Raw genomic sequence first — 25,747 nt, 5'->3', positions numbered from 1 at the left:
GCAGTGATGTCACAGGCAGTTGACTTTTTACCTTTCGGAGTGGGTTTTGCAGCCCTCTCCAGGATGGAAAGCTCCCTGTGACATGGCACTGAGCTCCTACCTTGGGCTCCTACCAAGCTCTGATGGCAGAGCACCTGCCTGAGGGATGGGTGTGGGAAACACCCGGGGCTGCTCCTGGTCCTGCACAGGCAGAGTTAGGGGCTGCGGTGAGCAGGTCGGTGTGGGAGCAATAACTCTTGATTAATTCAGTTCTGCCTCCCGAACGCCATTAGGACAATAAAGCAGCATGTAGTGTTACTGAAAGTGCTAAGTCTGGGCAGGAGGCTTGGTTTGAAGCAAAGTAACGGCAGAGCACTGGTTCCCTGCCAGTGGGAAATATTTATCCAGGGCTTGGACTGGAGAACTGAGAAGCCTGACGGCCTCCTGCCTCCTTTTCTTTTTCACTTTGTCTAGAGGAAGGTCTTAAACTTCTGTGCTAGACCAGCAGCGAAATCAGCTTAGTAATATTTAGTTTCTCACTGCTCTAAAAGCCGTTTGTGACCATTGTGTAAACTTCTGGGGCTCGGCTTCCATACACTTGACTAACAGTGACATCCATGCGTGACTGAAATCAATTGGGATTGGCATTGATTTCACTGGGGTTAGTACTTCACCCCCAGGTCTTTTGCCCAACCAAAGGCTCCATCCTTTGGTTTTATTTATTTATTTATTTATTTTATCTTTTTGTATTGTTGTCACTGCAGGCTGGGATAAGACTTTGGGAAATTAATTAGTTGGATGCCTGATCAATAAGGGTCTTAGTTTATGTATTTCATTATCAAGTCTCTAAGAGATTCAGGGAGCATGTGGAGAGTTTGGCACTTGCAGTCTAGGGCACGGCAGCCTGGTGTTCAAATAGCACTCGATGGGCAAAGATTGGTGCTTTCTGGGCATTTATTGTAAAGTAGCTCAACCTGTTCCATAAAGAAAACTCCACTATTTAAATTACATCGCGAAAATGCAACGGAGGGTGTTCATTATGCTGGCCTTGCGCAGCATATGTGAAATACCAGATGCAGATACTGAAGCTTTGCTTTTATTTAACATTAATTATCAAGCCATCAACAGAAGGAAAAAGTTGCATCTCTTGCAACGTGGATGTGTCAGGACTCACAAGCACCGTCCCGCTCCTCAGCCATGGCATGGCTACCCTCGCCTCCTTCAAACCTCGCTGTAAAAACACAGCTGTGAATCTTCTGAAGCAGGCACTCTCGAGAATGTCCTCAAGAATGTCTTCCCAAGTCCTTTGCTTGGGGTTTGCTGCCATAGTTTGCTTTTTGGGGTCTGCAGGAGAGCGTTGGCCACTTCAGTGGCATTGCCAGAGGTCTGATGCTACCCTAGATCCAGTCAGATGACGGCAGGTCCATGTGCTTATAATGTTCATATTTTATATATTTTTTCCCCCAGATCTTTGCTAATATCATTTTATCATCCTCTATTAGCTTAGGGGGATATTAAAAATGACAATATGTATCTGTCATCCACCAACCAAAGTCCACAGTCTCAAAACCTTTTCGTGCTGCAGCTGTACCTATAGTAATAAATCGCAGGACTCCTAAAAGGCCGAATGGAAAGGCACAGACAGTCCCTTTGTGGTTACCAAACATGTTATCTCTAGATGTCATTTTTGACCTACTTTTGCTAGATTTTTACAGCAGCAGAAAATCTATCCCTTGAAGATCATCCTCACATACACAATACCTAGACAGGGACAAAAAGTAAATCTGGGTATATTTTTTTTCATTTAGGACTCCTCTCGCCATGAATTACAATATTACAGACTCTAAATGCCTTCTCGTTACCCATAATTATAACTAAAATTATATCAGTCTAAACAGTAACTACTCAAATGATTCATCCTGACTGTAAGGAGCATGCTCTCTAAGTTGTGCCTGCCCATCCATTTTAAAGCCTTGCAGCAGGAATAGCTTTCCAGAAGGTCATTTAACAGCACATTAAATAAATAAATAGAACATATTTATTTCAGAAAACACACTTGAACAGGAAAGGAAAGCATTTTGAGAGAGGTAAGAATAACCCTTGTGAAATCTAATACTTTCTGCTCTTCTTTGTTCTTGCAGAGGGTGCAGCACCCACCCAAACCCACGCACAGACCCCATGTGATGCTTGTAGGAAGGGGGCCCTAATGTGCTCTGTGCTGAAGGGTGCTGTGCCAAGAAGCTGTGCTGTGCAGGGCACAGAAGTTGCAGGCAGCTGCTCCCTGGCATCCAATAGCAGGGTGCAGGAAGAGGGGACCCCACCAGCCCGACCCACCGGCAGGTCCCTGAGCCCCTGGTCTGCAGAACGCAGCAAACTTTGTGTATTCAGCCTGTGCCATCAGCCACTCAGAGAGGAGGGTGCGAGACAGGTCTCCTTTGTTGTACAATGCGTTTCTGTCCCATGATCTAAGCTTGTGAGAATGCAGGACAAGATAATGGAAAAGAAATGTGGGCTGTAGCTCAGATGTTCTCGGGGTGTGTCTGCTGAATGCAGAATAACGCCCAGGTGGAGGAATTTTGAGACCGCATTGTCAGGGATGGTGGAAGCTACATTTAATAAAAACTTGAAGCCATTAAGTTCTACTTGTCTCAGAAATCTCTTTGTTGGGGATACTTTGTTAAGAGGCTAAGGCCAAAGGCAAATAAAAGGCCCCTGGACTTCAGTAGCAAGTTCACCAGAGCTCCCATTTGCAGCTGTTGTGAAACACCTTGCTGCAGGAGGTCAGTGAAGTTGTGTGACTTGCACCAGCTGGCCTGCTCCAACAGTTGGGATATAAAGGAAAGATCTCATTAAAATCCGCCAAAAAGTAAACCTTCATTTTCTGAGTTCCTTCTTTTCAGAAGCTTCTGACATCCGCGCAGGAAGTTTTGTATGCCTTCAGTTTCCTAGCTGTGACCCAGGTTGAGGAAGACCCTTAACCATGTGCCAATTTGCAGCGTGCACGGTGCAGCAAATGCAGTTATCTGGCTCTGCGGGCAGCTGCGGGCTGACCCTACCAAATACCACGGCTGGGCAGTGCAGGTACACTAATGCTGACATTTTAGGGATGTGTCGGCGCACACACGTGTGTGAACCAGGCATGCCACTGACACCTCACGGAGATGCAAGAATCCCTCTACATATGCATTATATGCTATATATATATGTATATATATATGTATATAAGTAAATGTCCCTTTATGTGGGAGAGTATATATATAAATTTCCGGACAAGACACAGCCCAGTCAGAGCTACTGAGTGTGTGCAGCCGTGCCCAGCTCACCGGGGTTACCAGACGTCCCTGAGCAAATAAAGCTAGATCCTCCAAATCCACCTGAACAACACAGCTCACGAAAATGCTGACATCCATTAGCTGGAGCTCTCCCCAGAGGGCAGGCAGTTTCTTCTGCGAGTGACTAGAAAAGGATCCGGGAGGGTGTGAAAGCAAGGAGCAGTGAGACACCTGGCCCAAAGACAGCCCCGGTCCTCCCTCCACATGAGACCATCAAACTGCCCGTGGGACTGTGCCATGCCTCAGACTGGGGGGGATTTAGGCTGGAAAACATCAGCGAGAAGAGCGTTTTTGTTGTTGTTGTTAGACTGAGTCAGAGTTAAGACTGGGGGCTGCAACTCCCCATGTTTTCACAGACGTATGGGGAAATCCTGGGCTCATGGAAAGCGTGAGATTTGTCTCGTGTTGCAAAAGGCCAGGATTCACCCCTGATCTCATCTTGGTCCTCGGAGTGACGTGGGATACATGATTTCAGCAACAAAGAGGAATACCTGTCGCATGTTAGAGGCACAAAGAAATAGCCTGACACTGAACCAGCCCCTCCTAATTACTAGTGCACATACACACACCCAGTACAGAGTTATCTGGAAGGATCACAGGCTTGTAAAGGCAAAGAACAAAGAGAGAACATTTTGTTGTTGTTTTTTTTTTTCTTTCTTATAAATAAAGTATAGTCATCAAATCACAATGTATTTGAGAGCACATTATTGACAGCCTATTCTTGGAGGGAAAAAATGTGGATTTTTTGGCAAAGTTTCTCTATTTGCTAAAGATTAAATTGTTCATTGTACAGGGCACCATCTGCCCTTGGAGAGAGATTTAGTTGATGGCAGCTGCAACCAAAGTGTGGAAGATATAGCTGAATTTCTGGTTTCTTTTCAACTAGCAACTGTCATTACAGGTCACATGCAAACTGTGTCATTTTCAGTGACAAGCAGGTTCTGTAGACTAGGGTGCTTGCTACATTTTAAAATGCCACCTGTATGGATCCCAGAAGAGAAATAGCTTTTGTAATGCACCTTGAAAAAAGTGGATTTACAGCAGATAAGACAAGGCAGTTATGGTTCAACTGTCCAGACGCTGGCAGTGGGAAGGAGCCGAGTTCATGTCCAAGATTTGTGAAGGTAAAACTGGGTGGATGTCAGGATGTGCTGGCAGGTCACTGAAAGCGAGATTTCCCCAAGTAATTTGGGGACTTAAAAAGGCCGAATTGTCCTCTGCAAGTGTTTACTCAACTGCTGCATAATTCCTCAATTGCCTTGTGATGTAGCTCCTGGTTATACTAAACCCACATTTTTTCAGTTCTGAAGAGAATTTCTTGATCCTTACACTGGAGGCTGTCGTGGTGGGCTTTCTCCCCAGCCCACTTACCAAGCTGTGCCGTTACAATCGCTGGATTCGTGGCTGGAGTAAAAGGTGCTGGAGAGCAGGGAGATGTTGAGCTCCTCTCTCTGCTTTCAGAACTATTTTGATATTTCCCATAACTTGTCACTGGCTAAAACAAACACCTCTGGAAAGGAATTTGTACCTCTTCCCCCCACCCCCGGACACCACAACCATCTGTAGGAGAGTTGTATTCCCTTTCTCCCCTGAACAAAACAGGAGAGGAGAAGTTAAGAGCACACTGGTATGTTTTATTAGAACTGAGAAACAAAGCGAAACAAAAAAGCAAACCCAAACCTCTTCCCTTTCATCCCTGCCTTGCTATGAAAGTGCCTTCGTATTTGCAGGCTTGCTGACAATATTTCAGAATGGTACATCACACACAGCCTCCTCGGGAACAGCAGACATTGTCAGTGCTGCGAGACAACTGCTCGCTGGATTGTACTTCACAAAGATTCCGTATAAAGCATTTCTTTAGAAAAAAAGATTTTTTTGAAATTTGTGAGTCTCACAGCCTTTCAGACAAGGATGAGTTCTGGTTAATTTTCTTCTGATGATTTCCACATTTTCTGCAAGAAAAACAACTGCGACTATAGCCTTAAGACAGACTGAACTAGTTGTAACATGCCTAGATATAGGAAAAAATTTTCATGTGAAAGAAGTTGCAGGACATAAATTTGTTCTCAAGTTTATTCTGTTCAGTTTAACTTTCAGGTCTCCTATGCAATTTTGTCATGGTGGAATGGGATCATGTTTTGAAGCAGAAACTGATACTGCTGGCAAATAAATCTGGTCTGATTAAATCTATATTCTTGGATAAAAGTTTTTTTTTTTTTTTAAGGACAGAGTCCTTGCCTTCCCAGAAAAATACTGAGGTGCCAGTGCAGCTGTCTGACTGCTCCAGGACGTGCCCAGACCACTCAAACCATGCCTCCTAGGAAAGGCTCCTGCTTCCATTCCTCATTTCTGTGGCAGAGCAGAAGCACCCCCAGCTCTTGAGCTTTACTTAGGAAGATGCACCTACGTACACCAGTGACTTGGCTGAGCTCAAGTGTTTTCAGGATCAGGGCCTTTAAAGAAACATTTAGAAAACACTTAAAATCTGAGACTATGTCTGGGTTATTTTTTGCAGAAAGCAAAGGGGCTGCTGACATGAATTAGTGTGCAATGTACTGGCTTCCCTTTCTTTGTGAGGAATCACTTAAAACGCAAATTCCCACCTTAAAAACCAAACCAGTGTGCTCAGTGCACTACAAGTAAATCACCTACATCGTGGTGCCAGAGCTGCACATGCTCTTCTGTTGCTGATTTATCTACAGAATATATCACATGCCAGTTACTTGAATTAGGATCATGGGGAGAAGGGAATCATTAGAGAGTCGGAGAAACTCTAAAGCATAAAGAAAACTTCTCTGTTTGTCTCCTCCACGATGCCTGTTTTATTTCCTCTTCATGCACTGACAGCACTGATGAGGCAACGGATGCTATAATCCTAAGCAATTGCTTTTGGGGGTAGCATCATTAGGGATACAAACGTTTGCTACAGCATTAGCTCTGAATTTCCCGGTCGTTGCAGTGTGCTTAGCGGTGCTGGTGGGTGAACGGCACAGCCCGGATCAGGGATTTCACTGCTGGTTATGTTTCCTTTGCTATCAGAGTGCCTCGAAAAGCCAGGTAAATTAGACTTGGAGAAAGGGACACTGCATCTTTGAGTAATGAGGCTGGGAAACAGGGAACACATTTTCCACTAGCTCATGTCTCACTGTATGGCATTCCGATTTCATGACACTTCATAATAAATCATTGCTTATCACTCACATGGGAACATAACATGGTTCAAGTTAAGATTCGTTAGTGATTGTAAAGAAGAAACATGAATTGCTCTATATCAGGGCTTTTTGATCATCTTTCTGTCCACTGCAGGCATTTTTTTTATCGTAATATTTACTGTAACTCTTGTTTAAAGCATAAATAAAAAGGAAAAGAAAGGGCAAAAAATATGAATAATGAAAGTAAATTTGTCTTATTTATGTGTTTATGTAAGCATTTGGCAATTACTTTGCACAGCAGCTTGTACTCAGTGTCAGACTGCAGCACCAACATAAGTTTCTAAAGCTGGGATTTTAAATATATACATGTGTATGCATATATATATATATATATAAAAAAAAAAAAAAAAAAAAAAAACACGAAATGGCAATATATTCATGTTCTGGAGGAGAAGGTTCTAGCAGGCATAGGAGTTCCTGGAGACAATTTGCTTTTCCACAGCTAGCACAGGTAGAAGAGTCTGGTCCTGTCCTACAGTGCCGTTCCCCTGGACAGGCAGCACAACAGGACGGAAAGCTGGTGGCCCCAGTGGAGATGAGGGACGGGAGAGCTGAAATGGCTGTACTCAGGGTGCACCTGGAGTATTTGTGGTCAGCCTGGTACCTGTGCCCTGGGATCCAGCTGAGGCTGGAGGAAACCGGGTTTTGTGGTCAGAGTGCGGCATATCCAAGAGGTGGGACAGCCTCGGAGCATCCTTGCTTCAGCCCCTGTCCCTGTCCCTGCAGCGAGCTCAGGGATGGCAAAACATGGGTTGGACAGGGCAGATGTTGTGGCTGCACTCGACTGCATATTCAGGCAAGTGACTCTTCTCCATCCTTCAGGAGATGAATTTTTTTTCGTGTGTGTCACAATGTTTTCATTGGCAATTTAGGGAGAAAGGTGAAAAATTTATGATCTCACAAATGACATCAGTATTGTTTTAGGGGAACATTAAGTTTTTCAAAAATAAACCTACTAACAGAAGAAAAGGGAGCTTGCTAAATAAAGAATTAGAGCAAATACGATATTTTTTTCACAAAAAAAAAAAAAAAAAATCTCCTCCTTCCCTTTGGTTACAAATACTTTTGTTTTAATTTGTTTTCTTTACCTTTTGTGTTTGATAGTGGGAGGTACCTAAAACTCTAGGATAACCTGAGAGAAATCAGATAAGGTAAATATTTACTGCAACTATAGCTTTGATTATTCCCCCTTCAGTAATTTGCTATTTATTATATTAATCAACTCTATAATGTGTCATTTCTACTGCTCCCTGGCTGAATAATTTCCAAAACTACAAACAGCTTTCAAGATAGTTGCCAGACAGGCGCAAATTAATACTTTCAGAAATTCTTCCTAGAAACATTCCCACGAAGAGAATTTTTCTCACCCTGTATTTGTGTAAAGGAAATAGAGTCGGGTTAAAAATATTGCCAAAGTGAGCTTTTAATTGTTTTCAGCAATATCTTGTATGCATTTTTTTCTGGTTTTATTCCAGTTGAATATTGATGTTTTATCAAAAATAACAAACGCATTAATACCTTTGCTAGAATAATTAGTCTTGTGAAATCTATGAGACAAGCTGGCAAAGGAAGCAAGCATATAGTTAACTGTTTGCTGCATTAGGGGTTTAATTTAGTAGTTACATAAAGAAGAGACCTGATCTGCTTTTACTGGGGCAAATAATCCCCTTGATTTGTGGGACAACTTGTCTGAGTAAAATGGCATATGACCAAGGGACAGTAAATTCAGTCGCCTGATCCGTCTGATCTCTTTCCCTGACACTCTGAATCGCAAGTATTTGTGGCTGTCCTCGCCATTGTCTTTGATCTCCAGCCTGCTCTCTTAAACTCAATTTTGCTTCTTGTGCACATGGTCTAGGGCTCTGGAAGACTTCCTTGTGCTCAGAACCCCCCCAAACCATATACTATAAATACATTATGCACAAAAATGCAAAATCCCCCAAATATAAAGTTTTTTGAAGAAAATAAAAGTCTGTTCTGGTAGAGCACAACATCAGATACATTTATTATATGTAATATTTTTCTTATGACCATTAAATGATCATATACAAGAATTAAACCCCCCAAGACTTGACCGAGGAAAAAGACATAGCTTTTCTAATATATGTGGTATAGTCTTAATCTGATCTCACTTGAAGTGGTATAGTGAATGGGATTATTCTCCATTTATTTTGGCTTATACTAAATTGGAATTTTTACCCCATAAGCTTCCTGTAATTTTTGTAAGTGGAACCGCCTTTGTCAGCATTCTTAATATTTCCCCATGGAAATGGTATTAAAAAAAAAAAAAAAAAGGCAAAAAAAAAAGCAGCACATTTGCCCTAAAATCTCATGTTTTATCCTTGAGAAATGATGCTTTATGGTAGATTTTTGTTGTTGTTTTTCCCTTTTCCATAGGAAAATGTCTTAATAACAATCTCAAACAGAGCCCGGAACAAGAGAGTGCATCTTAAAAATGTTAATTCTATCGCAAACCATGCCTGGGTTAAAAACAGATATTGAAACAGGGGAATAAATATTTGACAATGCTGTTAAGGCAACTTTGCTAACGATTTTTGAACAACCTCCAACTGAGGTCTAAATGTCTGCAATATCCATAAACAACTCTATACTGTCCAATTAGGGAGACAAAGACATAGAGTCCTGTCAGGAAGATTTGCATGGCTAAGTGTCTGAGATCACAGAGACGATGAGGGATCGTTGAGAGTGATGGGGGATGCACAGAACGGATGACTATCATTACGATATTACAGAGGCTTACACCTTCCCAATTACTGGCAGGATTCATTAATTACTGCTGCATTTCCCTAATAGAATCCTCTCTCTTTGGCTTATCGCTACCTTCCCTCTGTCTACGTAAACCCACAACTCAGCAGTCGATCACCTATGAAAAATTAGATGGTGTAGCTTCTAGTGGCCTATTTAGAATGAAAAGGCAACTGAATAAGGAAAAAGAAAAAAAGAACAAAAAAATAGGGGCTGTAATGCAGATATGTGGGAGCTACAGAAGTGGCATCCGATGGGTTTGGAATTCTCTTGTTATTGAACTGTGTGAGAAAAAAATCAGTGGCAGCTGCAGTGAGAAGCATCATGGTGGGTTTAAAAGCACAATGAAAGCATTTTACATAGACATACGTACACACACAAACTATAGGCAGATTGCAAAGTGACAATTACTTAAGGCCTGCTAGGCTGAAGTTTCACAACTAAGATTGGTGAATATTACAGGGGCTCGATGCTGTTGCAATCGACTCAGCCCCATTAAAGATAATGGTGTGAGCATTTCCATGCTGTCATCATGTTACTATCAACAGCATTATCAGTATCAACTGCTTTTACAATTATGCACAATGGCTCTCCCTGCACAAAGACTTAGCAACCACCAAACTCGCTTTCTTTTTAAATACACTGAAAAGAGCTTAGATTTCAATCCTTCATCTGTTCACAGATGAAACAACATTTCCAAATCATCACTGATAGCATTTTTTTCCTTCCATTCTAAGGACGGCCAACTGTTCTCAGCGATTTCTATTACATTTCCTACCTATTATTTCATGTAATGGCATTCCTTAAATTTTAAATTAGCTTTGAAGAATAAAAATAATTGAATTCCTGCTGTTTTGTGTACATAGAGGGTGACAGGAGCTAATGTGATAATTTAAACTGTAAATGAGTCTTCACTTTGTGTTCATTAATTACAGCTAATTACTGAATTACAAACCTTCTTGGTTAGGCACTGTTATGTATTCATGTAGCATGTTGGATTTCCAGCTGGTAGAAAACTGCTTTATAGACTTACAAGCTGACAACCAAGCTACCACCGAAACAATTCAGTTTGAAAAATAAAGGCAGGGTGGGGGGCGCGTAACTGCTCTTGCTCTTTGAATTAAGTGAGTGATGGGAAACGGTGCTGCAAACTTGAACCTCAGGTGAGCGAGGATTCGCATACGTAATTATAAAGCACACACTGCATTTGGTAGGGAGAAAGGCAAGGGTTTTGAGCTGCCACTTTGGGTGAAGAGCACGAGTCTGCTCTGCTCATACCTGCTTTACACCGGGGTTGATTCTTGATTCCTTGTTTGAAGCAGAATTACTCTCCTTATAGAGGAATACCAATGAGGCAGAAACGAGGCCCTTGAAATGGGGCCAGTGCTCCTAGCACCAATTCTTCAGCTATGCTCATGAACAGCGGGACTGTAATATAAAACTGAACATCCAAGAAGATGTGCATTGCATTCCGTACCTAAGTGCTCATTGTTCCTTACTGAAGGATCAGATGTAATGCCATGGGGCTGTCTTGAGCAGTTACTCAACATTTTCTGCATTGAATGGTTCTGTCCAAACCTCTCCTTTGGATACCTTTTGTCTGCTGATGTTTCATATCGAAGCTGAATGCACTAGTTGAAGTCTCTCTCCTGGCAAAGTGAGCAGGAGGAGTACCACAGTGACAACACCAGCCATGCTCGCTTTTTACAAGCTACAAGGCTCAGTGCCCAGAGAGAAAACCATGGCAGGTGGCAAAACAGAAAACAAAAAAATATTCACCTGCATTCTTTATAAATAGATAGACTGAAGATACAGAGGTTTCCCTTCTGTCAGCACTTGCATTTTCCCCTGGTTTCACATGCTTTGCTCTCTTTTAACCCAAGACAGGCCAACATGTGCTGCATGCGCGCTCCCGCACCCCCCCCCCGCTGTAACCTGGCTGTCCCCGTGCCCACATGAGCACATTTCTGGCAAAGACCCCAGACACAGGTGAGCAAAGCATCGCTTCCTGCTCAGAGCAGCAGAGATAGCAAGAAACTATTGAATCAAAAAATTTCAATTAAAACCATTTAATTAATTTATTCTGTGACCCACTTGGTCTTCCAGGCCTGGGATTGAGAAAACCTGGATCAACGGTCCTGTCCCATGGGGCCAATGTTGGGTCTGGAAAGCAGATCCTTCTCAGGAGATCACAGAATTTACTATGGTCTAGACTGGAATAATTTAACTGAATAATACATAAATAGCAAGAAAGGAAGAGCTGGATTCTCAGCTGATGTAAAACTCTGTGGCATCATTAATTTCAGGAGAGTTATGTTGATTCACAGCAGCTGAGGATACGGCTCAATAGGTTTGTAATAATAAAGACTTTGATGAGAGGCCCCTGAAAGCAGTAACACTAATGTGTGACTGCTCACATAAACACCAGCTCAATGACAAGGCTTTTCTGCGTAAGAACTAGTCTGCATCTTCAGGTTTAATGATAAGTACTAGTCTTTTGTCCTTAAATAATCGTTTTCATCTGGAGAATGGCAAAGTCACTTGTTCTAACACCAACAGAGATTCAGTAGTAGACTTAGCAATGGGATTCATGTCATGTCTTATTCCCTCATCACCTTCTCATGCTGTGTCTTCTCTTTCGGGGTACAAAAAAAGCATGGGGAAATCAGGGGAGAAAAGATGTGCAGGCAGGAATTCCTTTTTTTCCTGTGGATAGTAGCTCTCTGCTATCTCCTAATGATAATGACTTTCATTAATCTTCCGTCAGTCTTTCATCAAAGGGTTCTTTTCACTCCACATACACAGAGGCCACTTAAATGCTACTATATATTAAGTAAAAATGAGAATTCTTGATATCACATTTAAAAAATGGTATGAGAAGTAACGATGTAGTACGGTAACTAGAGGCACCCAAAAGAGGTAAGACTGCTGTTCAGTAAGTTACCATTTCTAGGCAGTCTCTCACCCAACTTGTTTTCATGTCTCACTCCTTTTTATTCTGACAGTCTCCAGCATGCAAATTTGCACTAAAATGAAGCATTTCAAATGTGCCAGAGGGAAGCAGGGGCCTCACACCTATTGGGAGATTAATGCACCTAATGCCCTTTGGCTTTTTTATTTTTATTTTAAACATTAAGGTTGATTACTCCATTAGTTGAACAACTTGGAAGAAATGGCAAGGAACTAACAAGAGAGTAACACTGTATTTTCTATTTATTTTCTTCCGTTGCAGCAGTGCTAATTAGAAGGAGTAGTTCTTGATACAGTGCTTTGGGGAATGCTGATGAGAACACAAAAGGCTGAAGTGCCTCTTCTGTACAGCTTCGGATGTAGCAAAACACAGCACCCTCTCAATTGTCATTTTCCTAATCTCCCACACTACCTCAGCATTTGGGATGCTGCAGTACTTGCACATTAGAGGCTGTACAGACCAACCTTTTGAAGCCTAAACCCTCACTTTGAGGTGAGTCATATCGTATTAACTCACAGCTTATCGTATTAAAAAAAAAAAAAAAAAGTAAATGTTTTCAAACAAATATCAAACCTGCTTGGTAGTGGTGGAAAGGGAGGCAGGAATTAGGTGGGAATACGCCTTCAGAGGGGACATGAGTTCTGTGCTGCCTGCATGCGCCTGGCCCTCAGGGTACGGGCTGCTCTCGGTGGGAGTCATTTCTCATCATCCATCATGCCCAATTCTGCCTCCCTGTAACCTGCTCGGTCTCAGCTCTTCAGATGGGCTTGCTCCAGACTTCAGTAAAAGGGAGAGGGAGAGAATTCCCCGACTTCTTCAATACCACCAACTGCAGCTTTGCCTTCAAAGATTTTCTCCCCCTCCTGGACTCGGGAAGGGGTCGTGGGGATGAAGGCTCAGAGGGTGGAATGGCACCTCTTTCCCATTCACCAAGGTTTGATTCTCTTTATGAGCATGATCCACCAATCCGTAATCAAGGGTTAATTTCACAGCTCACTGCTTCATCTAGCATAATATCCATTCAGACTAATTAAATCTGTCTAATAATGTGAGTGTCTTTGTCTTTGTTCTTTCCATTCTTTGTTTTACACCCTTCACATCTCATCTCCAGAACTACACGCCATCACACTCTGCTTGACAAGCAGAATCCATCCCTAAAATTAAAACATTCCTGACCTATCTGCGATGACAAGGCAAGCAAGCTTCACAGCGCTGCGGCCCATGAAGGGAGCTGACACATTTGTTTTTAATTTCAAAAGAGTAGAAAGTGAAGATCTGACCCTGTCAATCAGGCCCTGTGACAAGTTTAATCATTGCTGCCCCACAAAAATCACGGCTAAATAGGAATGCAAATAATGTATCACAGGGCTCTTATAAATGCTAATCAAGGAGAAGTAATCAACTGACAATTTCACTGATCTCCTTTCTGAAGAAGTCAGTCAACGCACTGTCTCTGGACCACAAAGAGAAGAAAAGACAAAAGGCATAGATGCCGTCTCCCCAAAAAAACTATCCTTTTCCAGGGCTTTCTTTTTCTTTTTTACAGAGAAAAACAGAGAATTCACTCTTTTTGATCCTCTACCGAACTTTAAAGCAAAGCTGTTTCTCAGGAACTTGAACAGTTATATGTCAAGTGTACTTTATTAACAGTACCCTCCCAACCCAGAGACAGCACTTGGAAACTTCTGCTAAAATAAAAATCTTCATTTGTCTTTGTCATTCATCCATCTTCAACATTCTTTTCCATCTTAACAGCTTCTGTCCTCTATGGGCAATATATTTAGTGATATATGAAGTTTTACAAGTGGAAAGCTAATAGTTGAGCTCACATTTTTTTTCTAGCTGCTCCCCTCCCTGCAAAAAGATGGGGGAAAAAAAAAATCCTACTTGGAATTTATTTCAGTGTAAAGGCTCTCTTCAATACAAGGATTTTTTAACTGACTATCCTTTTATGACCTTTTAATGTGGTAAAGAACAGACACTGCGGGCACGATGCCAGTCTTTCACACATGAATTCTGCATGGCAAGAAGTCGGGGCTGAACCTATGTACGGAATGAAGGACCCAGGACAGACAGATGCACAAGATTTGTAATGCTATTTACTATTATCATTTTATTGTGGTTTGCTATGGTAAGCTGTGGTTCGCTGTGGTAGGTCCTGATGGGGCCCATCAAGCATTGGAGTCACTGTATTGGCACGGCACAAAAGGATAGGGTTTGAGCAATGAAACTCGATGCAGAGAGATGTAAGCAGTATAAAGACTGCTGCAAGAGGTAAAGTTCAAATAATCTATTTGTTTTAAGGTTTTATTTACTTTTTTTTTTTTTTTTTTTTTTTTTTTTTTTTTTTAAGATTAAACTACTTCCCTATACCAAGCCAATAGATAAAATAACTTGAGAAGGGCTTCAGCAGAGAGACAGCCTACCAGCCAGGCATCATAAATAGAAATCTTCCAACAATGAGACCTGAACCTGGACCTTTACAGCCCATGACAGTTAGCCACAGCATAGATAAAGCAGCAAAGGCAACTATGTCAAAACCTAGGTTTCGTCTGTAGGGCTGGGTTACAGAGCCCAGAGCCTGGCAGTGCCTTCCCCATTTGGGCTGATAGCTTTGCTTTGTATGAAGAGTGCAGTGACTGTTATACAAGTCTGGGGAAGATGCCACCAAACCCATTTCATACTGTCCACTGAATCACCCTGATTTACAAATGAAAAAAGAAAGACGGGAACAATCTTTGGTCTCTCCCAAATTTGCAATTGCAAGAAGCTTTGGGGCAGCAACATTAGCTTCTGTGCTGCTTCTGTGAGTAAATGCGATCTGGAGCTTTGTCACACGGTGCTTGCTGCTAGACAGGGATGTTCCCAGCAGTGAACTCTCCATAAAGGATGTATGTGGAAGGTGGGAGTAGAAAACAGAAAAAGAAATTGAAAAGCACTTTGCAGTTGTCATGTCACTTAGCAACAACCTTTTCTACTTCACATCAACACTGGTGTAGTAGAGAGACTGCACAAAGCACACGTACTGAAATCTGGGGCAAGCAGTGAATGTAAGAGGGCAAGAAGGAGCTCAAATACGAGCTAGCCACAGAGAGCTTTCATTTATCACTTGAAACATGTTTTACATAGCACTCTTTGGACTAGGATTTCTCCTGAATAATCTGCAGGATCTGGGAATCACTGATCTCCAGAATACTTTTGCAGAGTAAGTTATACAAACACTCCTGGAGGTGGAAACCAAAGTTCAGCGAGTTGTTTCCCAACTGACCTCCATGTATCTGGTCACTCTTCTGTCTGTGGCTTACTCTGAGATGACATAATTCTCTCTCCCTTTGCTTGCTGGATTCTCCTAATAAGGTCCAGACTCATAAGTCCTCAACCCCTAGTGCTTCTTCCAGAACATAATAGGGTGGCTACTTCTGGCTGGTTACGAGGTATTTCCATCAGGTGGAGAATGTGTCTGGGCTCCACAAAGGAGCGGATGCCCTTCCTGCAAGACTGGCTGAGATTAAAAACTCTAGCACAGAGAGACACCTATGTAGGCCACCCTGCAAGTTTTAAAGATGATGATGTCAGGTACCTCTCTACTTAATTATATCACTTGCCCTCATTTGTTTACCTTCAAAGAGTTAGGATTTAATTATTAGCTGTTCCCATACTATTAAAGGCTAACTGACTGGCTGAAGGGCTGATTGTCAAGAAAAGATGAGGAAACCTATTCTGTGTGATTCAGGAATTCATTGAGCTACTACTCTTTTCCTCAGGAAAAAAAAAATGGAATTGCAGGAGCAGATTTGAATATCTGCTAGTCCTATGGTTGCTCTCTGAATATAAAGCTCTGCAAAAAGTATGAAATATTACATAAATAGAGCATTAGTATGTGCCAAATTAATAACATGCATTATCTAGCAGCCATGCAGTGATGCTTATTGTACAATTCTAAATCATCCTAATGGGAAGGAAAAATCAGAATCCGTCACTTTGTGGGTGATTTCCTCTCCTTGCAATTGAAGAAAAAAAAAAAGTGACTTTTGCACACAGAATTGTTTCAGATGCATTTTGGAAAGGTGGGCATTGCCAAATGACCAGAGCACCTCACTAGCAACGATGAACTCCTGAGCTCTGCTCCTGCTGAATGCTCAAAGGGTGTTGCTTAGCTAAAAGCAACCGCAGTACTATTCTTGTATGCCTTACTTTGGGGTTGGAGAGTGACAGCTTGATTTTCAGCAGTCTATTACACACAACCGCACACACATACACGTTATACCTTAATTTTAACCAGGCATCAGCACTTGTGAATATATAAGAATATAATTGGTGGTAAACACATGTTCACACTGAACTGCTAATCAAGTCTGCTTTCGTCCTGCCTAGACACACATGCACACACAAACACCCGAACTCCAGAGGAACCTTGCCAAATAGAGAAGAGACTTATTTTTAACAGCTGGCTTTCATTTTTGCAGCTGCCAAGTAGCAAAAAAAAGTAACCCTGGTGATCAGGCCAGAGGACAAGTCCTGTGCTTTTAAGCAGGCTTCCTGGGAGGACAGACAATAGACAATTGCTTGCGCAGCCTCGCCTCTGCAAGCTGCCATCACGCTGCGCCGCTGCTGGCCGGCACCAGCCCTGTGAGCACCCAGCACAAAGTGGGTACTAATAAAGTTTTGGCCACTCGTTCTCTTAGCCAGAAACCTGAAGAGATGGTGCAACGATGAATGAGGCTTTGGCGCACTGAGGGTTGCACGAACTTGTTCTGGCAGTGCTTGGGTGCCGTGCTGCTGCTGGGTCAAAGATGAGCCCTGGTAGGGTTCGCACTGCAAACTCTTCTGGCTGTGAAGCCAAGCTGCGAACCTGCACACCACACGTGCTTGCATTATGTCACTGTATACCACCATCAAAATCAACACGTGCAAACAAACAGCATTTCGTTTTGAAATGTAGCAGTCAATGCTCATGTGAGGTCAGGTCCCCTTTTGGGGCCTGTGCAGTGCTCCCATGGGTGCCCCAGGCCAGCTGCTGGGGCTTGGGTTGTTTCAACTCAAAAAGATGATCACAAAGCTAGGGGATCTTGCTGTTTTCTTCATCTTTTGTAGCCAGTGCTGGGGACCCTGCAAAGCTTATTTATGATGTTAACTTCTGGACATAAAAATAACGATGAGCACAGAAATTCCCTTTGTTGCTTCCAGTCCAAACCAAAAATGTGCCTGAGAGGGGTAATAAAGACCGGCACAACTCATTGCAATGCAGGGAGTGCAGAGCTATGTAAAATCGAATACTTGGTTGTCTGGCTTGGAAAGAGAAATTCTGCAGCAAAAATCCAAATGTAGATAGCAGCATAACTCAAGTAAATGAATGCTATTATCTTACATGAAGAATACATTAATATAGATGACCGTTACATAACACGGATTAACATAGTGTAATAATATATTTACTCAAAGTAGGCATGTTTTGACACAGTGCAAGCTGTGTACAGATGCCTAGAGAATTGAGAATTTTTATATTTTTTATGAATATATTTAAAAATTTAGTTTTGAAAAAAAGTTGGTCTTGAGGGTAAGGTATTCAGCCTGTAATGCAAGAGACTTTGGTGCAATTCTGACAACTTCAAGTAGAGTTCGAAGGAGCTTAGCTCCCGTGTCTGTAATAATTGAGCTATCATATCTGTGTCTGTCAGATGTCAGTCATTTAACTTGCGCCTCAGCTGTATGTGATGAATTACACAATGAGCCAAGACTATCAGCTCACAATCTGCGTGTGTTTTATCTGTGTAATCTGTACCAGAGCAGGGAGTGTATCCTGCAATGTGTTTGCATAGTTTCTAGTGCTTCAAGGTCTAGGTCTTGATTATGGTCACTAACCACATCTTTTCTTTTGTGAAATTTAGGGTCTTGAACTCCTTGTTCTTGAGCTTCTTATTTCAAATACGATGGAAGAAAAAAAAAAAAAAAAGAAAAACAAAAACCAAAGCAATCACAGAAAAATTAAGTTTCTCCTATATTGTCCTCTGGGAAACTCGTTTACCGTAAAAGTCTATCGCTAGAACAAAAGTTTGATAGTGCCCATAGGACATTTACAGAGAGAGTAAAATGGAAGAATGGAACATTTTAAATGAAAAAAATTAAAAAGAGCATAAAAGACAGGAAAAAAAATCAAACGGTGAAAAACACTCTCTTCTCTTTGTAAAACCAGCCTTGTTCACTGTCGCTTTTCTATCATACTGAACTTATGTTACAAATTTATCTTCAAAGTCTGGAGTCACTTTTCATAAAAAGCCCGTCTGGTGTCATTCAATATCTGGTGCACTCCAGAGAACATGGCGGTGAGTGATTCCAGGGAGGACTTCAAGGATCGTGGTCTTCGACATGTAGCAGGTTTCCTTTTCCTGAAATCCCAAGTTAAGGGACCAAGCTAATCTCCTTCGTTTTAAATCATAAATAGCCCAGAATACTAGTGCACCATAAACCAATGCTTTTTTTATCAAAACAACACACCAAAAACAATCTTGTTCTCTTTTTTCCTTTTACTTTAAGCTGATTAGAAAGTTAGTTCTGTAGTTGATTAAGTTCTGCAGAAATTGGGCTTGTGATGAATCATTAAACAAAGACATTTTTTGTACAGTAATAAAGCCTCAAATGATTAATTAAGGGCACAATGCCAAAACAAGTGTCTTTGTTTAAAACGCAGTGGACAAGACAGGCTTGGGAAAGTTGATGTCTTAAGTAGACACCACAACATGTTTTTAATTATGTTCAGGAAGAAGAACAAGAATGGGAATTGCCAACTGTTTGGAAAGATAATTTTTTTTTTTTTTAGAAGAAAGATTATAATAAAAAAAAACAACAAACAGAGCATTATTGATTTAACACAAATGCCATTTGTTGGGCCTTTTGTAATTTCCTTATTAGTGTCATCATTCTGGAGTTCATATGCTCCCTTCTGTTATAGCATTTGGCACACATTCAGCTCCCAGCAATATGATACAGTAAACATTCAGTGACTGCTCATATTAAAATGTTTTATTTGTTGTAACTGTACCAATGATCAGGCAGTGCAACTCCTAAATTATCTCAACTGTTTCACAAGCTAATTTGGTAGGAATTGAGCTAGTGACCATTTCTGCACACACACGCACACACACATACATGCGCATGCTGAGGAGTGCAGAGCTGCGCTCTCAGTTGGAAACAAAACAAAAAGTTCATGCAACATCAACTCTCCACAGCTTCTTGTCAAATGTGTTCCGACTGCTCAGACAACACAGACATAAGCTCAAATCAGTGCCTGCTCGGTCTGACAGATTTTGTTACATCACCCACTTTGTGGTTACAATGCAGGGGAGACCCCAAATGTTTATCCAGACTCAATTTTATAAGGCCTTTCCGTGCAAGTTTTATTCAAGAGTCTATTTCTGAAATCACTGAACACTCTAGTCTTGTGTGTTTAGATATGGAAAACTATTTTGGACTCTTCAGTAGAGAGGAGCTTGGAAGGAATTTTTGAGGATTAAAAAACAGCACTGCCCAAAAATCAGGTTTCTGCCAGCAAGAAAATAAATAAATAAATAAATAAAGTGGTAACCACAATGTCAAGATCATGGACCGTGGAGATTTTCATATAGCAAACCTGACACAAGGATCTCGGAAGACTTTACAGATAACCTTGTGATTGCTGTTGCCTTCTCTCCTTCTGTGTGTCCAGTTGCTGCCAGAATAGATGCAAACAAGGCAAGGCTCACTGTAGTCCAAGACATGCCGTATATAATGTCTTTTTTTTCCCACTGAGCAGTGTCAAATACACTGGGAGCCTTTACTAATGGGGAGTTTCTTCATTTCTTAGGAGTCTCGTTCCAGCCTTGATCTTTATGCAAACCTCCCAGTGCCCTCAGCAGGAGGCTGCTGTGGATCAAGGGTAGTGCGTGACCTTAAAGCTGTAGCACAGGTCCCTGGATCATAATTAAACATGTAATTTGGCCCTCTCCACAGAACGGGCTTTGACACCTCTGGAGTAGATGTGTGGCCTTACAGGCCTCTTCATCTCTCATTTGTCCCACTAGAAATGGCACACGTGTAAGTATATAATCAGGCTGTAATTACATGGCCAACATGTGGAAATACAGACTGTTTCTCAACCTCTCTATGAGCAGATTTACATATTAGCACCGACTATTAATACCTACTGCCCCTAATGAGACAGACCCATGAAAGTCTTCTACATGAGTAAGTGGAAGAGCAGACCTCTCAACTGGCTTTTTGTTTCTCATGATTAGATAGTGATCCAGAATAAAAATTAATAAATAGTTATTTTTACTGGGCATCCCATTTATTTACCTGTGGATATATGATATAGGTAAATTTTTTTATTTTTATTTTTTTCTAAAAAAAGGATTTCTTTTAAAGCCAGGGCCAGAGGCATTGCTGGTGAAGAACCATGGGAGAGGCTGGGCTGTGCAGCTGTCATTTCTGTACCACAAGTCGCTGGAGAACGCAGTGGGCTATGGAGTGATTTAGCTGAGGACAGAAGCCAAATGCCGAATCTGCCACCAAATCTCTCTCTAAGGCCTGGCCCTGCCCTGGGTATCCATTCAGTGCTCAGGGCATTGAGTAAACATAATAACTAATCAGATGCAGCAAATTGTCAGATCTATATGGATGCTATAAAACTTATAAGGATCCCCTTAGGCAATAATAATAGCTGTGTGTGTAAATTCTATACATAGCAAAGCAGAATAGATCCTAATGGGCTTCAGTAAAAGCAAAGAAAACATACATGACATTTATAGCAGAAAAGGGTGTGTGTACTAACAAGCTAAAGCTTTGCCTGTTATCTAATATTACTATGCAGCTCTGGATAAGCTGGAAACTCCTTAAACTGCCCTGGAGGTGCTGGGCATTTTGAGCAGAGCTGAAAGCCCTGAGCACGCCCACTGCAGGTGCTCAGAACCAGCATCTTGGTGTTTGCTGAGTGCAGCGGGCACATGGTGCATGCAACCTTTCCTTCTCTTCTGCACCGACCTGGTGCAAAGGTGGGAGGTCCGAAAAGAGCTGTCCAAACAATTAGTGGATCAAAAGCACAACCTGCTAAAGTGCTAGCAGTGTTAGAAAATGGTAGATTGAAGGACCAAGATAAAACAGTCAAACCTTGACTAAATAGATTCAACAATTTCTTCTGCTTTGACCGGTTTTGCAAAGATAGTATAATTAAACCCTTAAAATGTGTATAATATAAAAATAGTAATTTTTGTCATGATGATTCTCTTCATTAAAAAAAAAAAAAAAAAAAGAAAAGAAAAAGAAAACAAAAGATAATACTACATTCTTTATTCCTACACTTAAAGCGAAAAAAATACTTCAAGTAGTATTAGAAAATGTTTTTTTTTTTCATGAAATGGGACTAAACTAATTTAGCAACAGTATCCTTCCCACTATGCAGTCATGTGAAGCAATTCTGTGTCACTGAAAGCTGGCTCCTGTTGCTCATACAAGGGATGAAAGTGTTTCAAAAATCCACAGCAGGCTTTAAAATGGCAGCTCACCCTACTGATGAGAAAGTGCCAGTGATGCCAAACTGGGCAAGGAGGTGGATTAGATCAGAAGTGAAAACTGCAGAGTAAAAGGCCTAATCTAACCCCCAAACACAAAGGAAGGGTCCTGCCGGGTGCTGTGTCCCCTCTGCTGCCACTGAACTCGGTGCAAAGCGTGGTGCTCTGCACCTCCGAGCTGACTCTCAGGGCGCCTCTTCCTTTGAAAGCCAAATATTTTTTGTGGTAGTTCCTTTCAGCAAGGTCTATGTTTAGCCATCAAAGCTGCTTTTAAGATGACTGATATTAGGTTTATTCACTCCACACCTGTCCCCACCTATGGTCGGAGAGCTGAGAAATGTTCAGATGGCACATCGCAGAGGCTGGATGCCATCCAGGGTGACCCATGCTACAGAATACATCTGCCGGCAGGAAACTTATAGGAACTATTCCTGTGCCTCTGAGCAAGTCCTACTTACTGTTTCATTCAGTTCTTAAACGGGAGCAGATTTCCTCTCTGCTCTCTGTAGAGCTGGTTACCCAGTCGTATTAGTTTGCTGTGGCCTTATGTGAACTCCGGCAAATGAACCGCAATCGACTCTGTTCCTCCTCCCTGTTTCATTACAGAAAACTATTTGCCTTTTTAAATTGAAGTCTGAAAAATAAGTGTGCAAGCAGGTTAGGAGCCTAATGTCACCTGAAGATATTTATTGTGGTTGCTTTCTTTGAAGGCAGAAATGTCCAATGAGAAGATGAAAATAGATGAGGGAACCTGCAGCTCCCTGAAAGGTGTTTTCCCCTCATGGGAACATAATCATTAACTTTAAATAAGTCCTCCTTAATCTCCTGAGCTGTGCAAACAAACAAACAGAGAGAAAAACCAACTGAATGTTTTCCCTCTGCCTTTCAAAAGCACAAACAAAGCCTCATGTGCCAGATGGACGCTTTCAGAGACAGAGCTAGGGTTTAGAAAGGGCTGATCGCTCAGCAGTGTTTTCTGGTGGCTGATGGGGGAGTTTATTCTGAAGCTTCGTGGTGGTTTAAGATATTCCAGGATGCACTGGTACAGTGTCTGCCTTCCAGCCCTTTCTGAGTGGAGTTTAATATATTTGACGATAAACTGCAGAGCTATTTTCAGCATGTTGCAGCGCTTAAGTGTATGAGTAAGAATAAAAAGTCCATTAAATAAAAAAAAAAAAAAAAGAAAAACAAACAAAAAATCCTGTTGCTTGCTCTTGCAGAACATACTTGTGAGATGATAAAGCCTGTCCTATATTTTTAATACATATACAAATTTTATGACAGTCTCTCTGGATTCCTTTACATTTTGCTGTGGGTATGGTCAAGACTGCACCAAGCTGGCAAGGAATGCTGAGTGACACAGAGTGTCGGAGCAGACAATAAATGTGTAGAACTTAACAATTTTGCAAGCACAAGTGAAGCCACTGGCAGCGTTTGGTTCTCACCTAATGCCATGTAGATGCAAATTGGCATTCATAATTTAAACAAGTCCTTTTTCTGCACCCCAGCAACATGAGCCGGATGCAAAAGGAAAACGGAAGACTTTCTCCGGATACAGTGAGGATCAAGCAGAATCTCATTAAGGACCACTTCAAAGATCAGTTCTTCATTTCCATACAAACAAGTTTAAATTATCTTGTGTGAATCTGCTGTTAGCTGTTGCACTGTTCCATTATGCATGATTCTTGACTGCTTGTATCATGAAAATCTGCACAGTGCTCCATTAGTGATTTTCAGTGTTATGCTAAAGCTTGCAAGTGGTCATGTTATTAGGTTAAAGTACTATATTTTGCATATTTATTCTGCCTTACCACATTTATTATTTCTGATACTGGACGAGTAGAATTTAACGTGTATTTGACCACCTACTTTTCATGACTCGTGCATCATTGCAGGTACAAACCTACTGGATAGCTAAACACAAATAGACAGCTAGAGATGACTGCCTCTTTGCTCACACTTTCACTGGGGTTTTGATCCACTTCTGAAAAAAATGTATGCAATTCTTGCAGAAAGATGCACTGGAACAATCAGGCTGTATCTATAAAATTAATCCTTTTAAATAACTCAAAATAAACTACGTGACAAATTTCATTATGGCATAAATTATTGTCTTTATTATAAAGAATTTGTTTTTACACTTAGGTAATTTAAAGAAGCTTTTCCCAGGATTTTCATCCCCGAAAATAAAAAATGATATCATCTGCTTTGGATGTCTTTATATTTGTCTTACTTCTGGGATGCACCATATTATTAACTTTCATAGAATATGTTCTGTTCTCAAATTACTGAAATCATATTGCCTTCTTCAGGGATATTTATATTAGGAAAGAGACTTGTTACAAAATTCAGGAACAAAGCCGATGTGTTACAAAGGCAAATATATCATTCATTATATTTATAAGAGAAAACAATAATTCTCCTTTTATATATTGGTTATTTTGCAAGTCTTTGGGTCATGGCTGAATGATCTTGGGATGCAGAGTTAGAACATAGAAAGTGCAAACCAAAGCTGCGTAGAACCAGCTCTCTGTTGTGAGAAGTGAAAAGGTGTTTTTTTAGTCGAAGGAGAATGTATAAAAGACAATAATTGTATTTCCTTCTGCTTCCAAAGAAGTGACATGCCCTTAAAAAATAATGGTGAAATGGCTATCCAGCTGCACCTGAGTGACAGCATCTGGTGAGACCACAACTTGAAGGAGAAAGTGTTTCTGATGGTCTTTGCCAGCAAATGCTTCCCACTGAGAACTCAAGCAGGATATCCCACCTGCTACTTGATGAATCAGGCAGGAGGCTGGGACCAGGCAGAAGGAAATATCTTTTTTTTTTTTTCTTCACATGGCAGCATATTAACCTGTGGCACTCATTGTCACCATAGATGCCAAAAAGCATCAGTGCGCTCAAGCAGCAATGAGACATGGCCATGGAAGGCTGTGGACACGGAGGGCCACAAAGCACAGATAGATATTATGAAAATGCGGAAACCTGCACTGGATTCTAATATGTTGGGGTTATATGAAGTTCATATGGACATAAAGCTCTTCTCCAGTCTTGTCTGTGTGGATACAGATGAGGCAGGACAGCGCAGAAATAACAGGAATAATATTGAGTGTCTGAACAGACACTTCTGAAAGGCTTATTATGCTGAGATGCAGCTGAACCAAAATACTTTTTCAAACAGTTTTGAAGATGTGAAGTGATTGGCATCTGAAACCAAATCATGAGCCACGTTTTGAAAGAAATCCTTTTTTTTTTTTTTTTTTTTTTTTCATGAAGGGCCAAACAAAATCCCTGAATATCAGCCCTCCAATCCATCTGCTGCCTCTCTGTTTGGGGCTATTCAAATCCATATCCAAAATTTTAGGCTTCATCTGATCTCTGATAATACATTGTCATCTCTGATGCTTTATCCTCATAAATTGCGGGCTGACATACATTCTTTCTCAGGTAGTTCATTCATCTTAAAACATTTTGTGCTTCTAATTTCTCATTTTTCTTCCTGCATCCCCGCTGACCACAAATTGCAGATGGTATCTCATCATGGGGCACCATAACAACAATAAAAGCCTCAACAAAATAGTCAGGATCTGATCCTGAGTGATACTGAATGCCTTCAATTTTCACAGATGCATCTGGGAGCAGTGAAGACCCTACACCTCACAGGCAGCACCTTGGATGGTGCCTGGGGATCCTGCTTGTGGGTCCAGTTGGTGTTTTATCCATGAGGATTGATAAATGCGTGACCTACTATCACCAACCCTATTACTCCAATACCTTGAAACATCAGGCAAAGAGAAAAATGCCACTGTGCTAGGTGCTGTACAAAGCCCAGAGATGGCATCAGTTATAAAAGAACTTGCTATAGAAGTATAAAATAAGAGGTAACAAAACAATGCAAGAGTAGCTGAAAACGATGGGCAGCATACACAACAGAAAAGGTTGAGG

The 25,747-nt window shown here is 41.3% G+C and overlaps 1 protein-coding gene across 3 annotated transcripts in view; it reads right to left on the bottom strand.

The window, feature by feature from the left end:
- Positions 1 to 25,747, bottom strand: part of TSHZ2 (teashirt zinc finger homeobox 2) — a 231,344-nt gene that overhangs the window by 11,819 nt on the left and 193,778 nt on the right. Inside the window, exon 3 of one of the 3 annotated variants that reach the window (XM_040576131.1) lies at positions 4,844 to 5,263. The exons of the other annotated variants lie outside the window; for them this stretch is intronic. The gene's annotated coding sequence lies outside the window, so the exon portion shown is untranslated. Of the gene's footprint in view, positions 1 to 4,843; positions 5,264 to 25,747 lie in introns of those variants that run through there. 3 annotated transcript variants of the gene reach the window in all.

This window comes from Cygnus olor, chromosome 16 (assembly GCF_009769625.2).
Source record: "Cygnus olor isolate bCygOlo1 chromosome 16, bCygOlo1.pri.v2, whole genome shotgun sequence".
Lineage (NCBI taxonomy): Eukaryota > Metazoa > Chordata > Aves > Anseriformes > Anatidae > Cygnus > Cygnus olor.
This window is presented reverse-complemented; position numbering and strand designations above follow the sequence as displayed.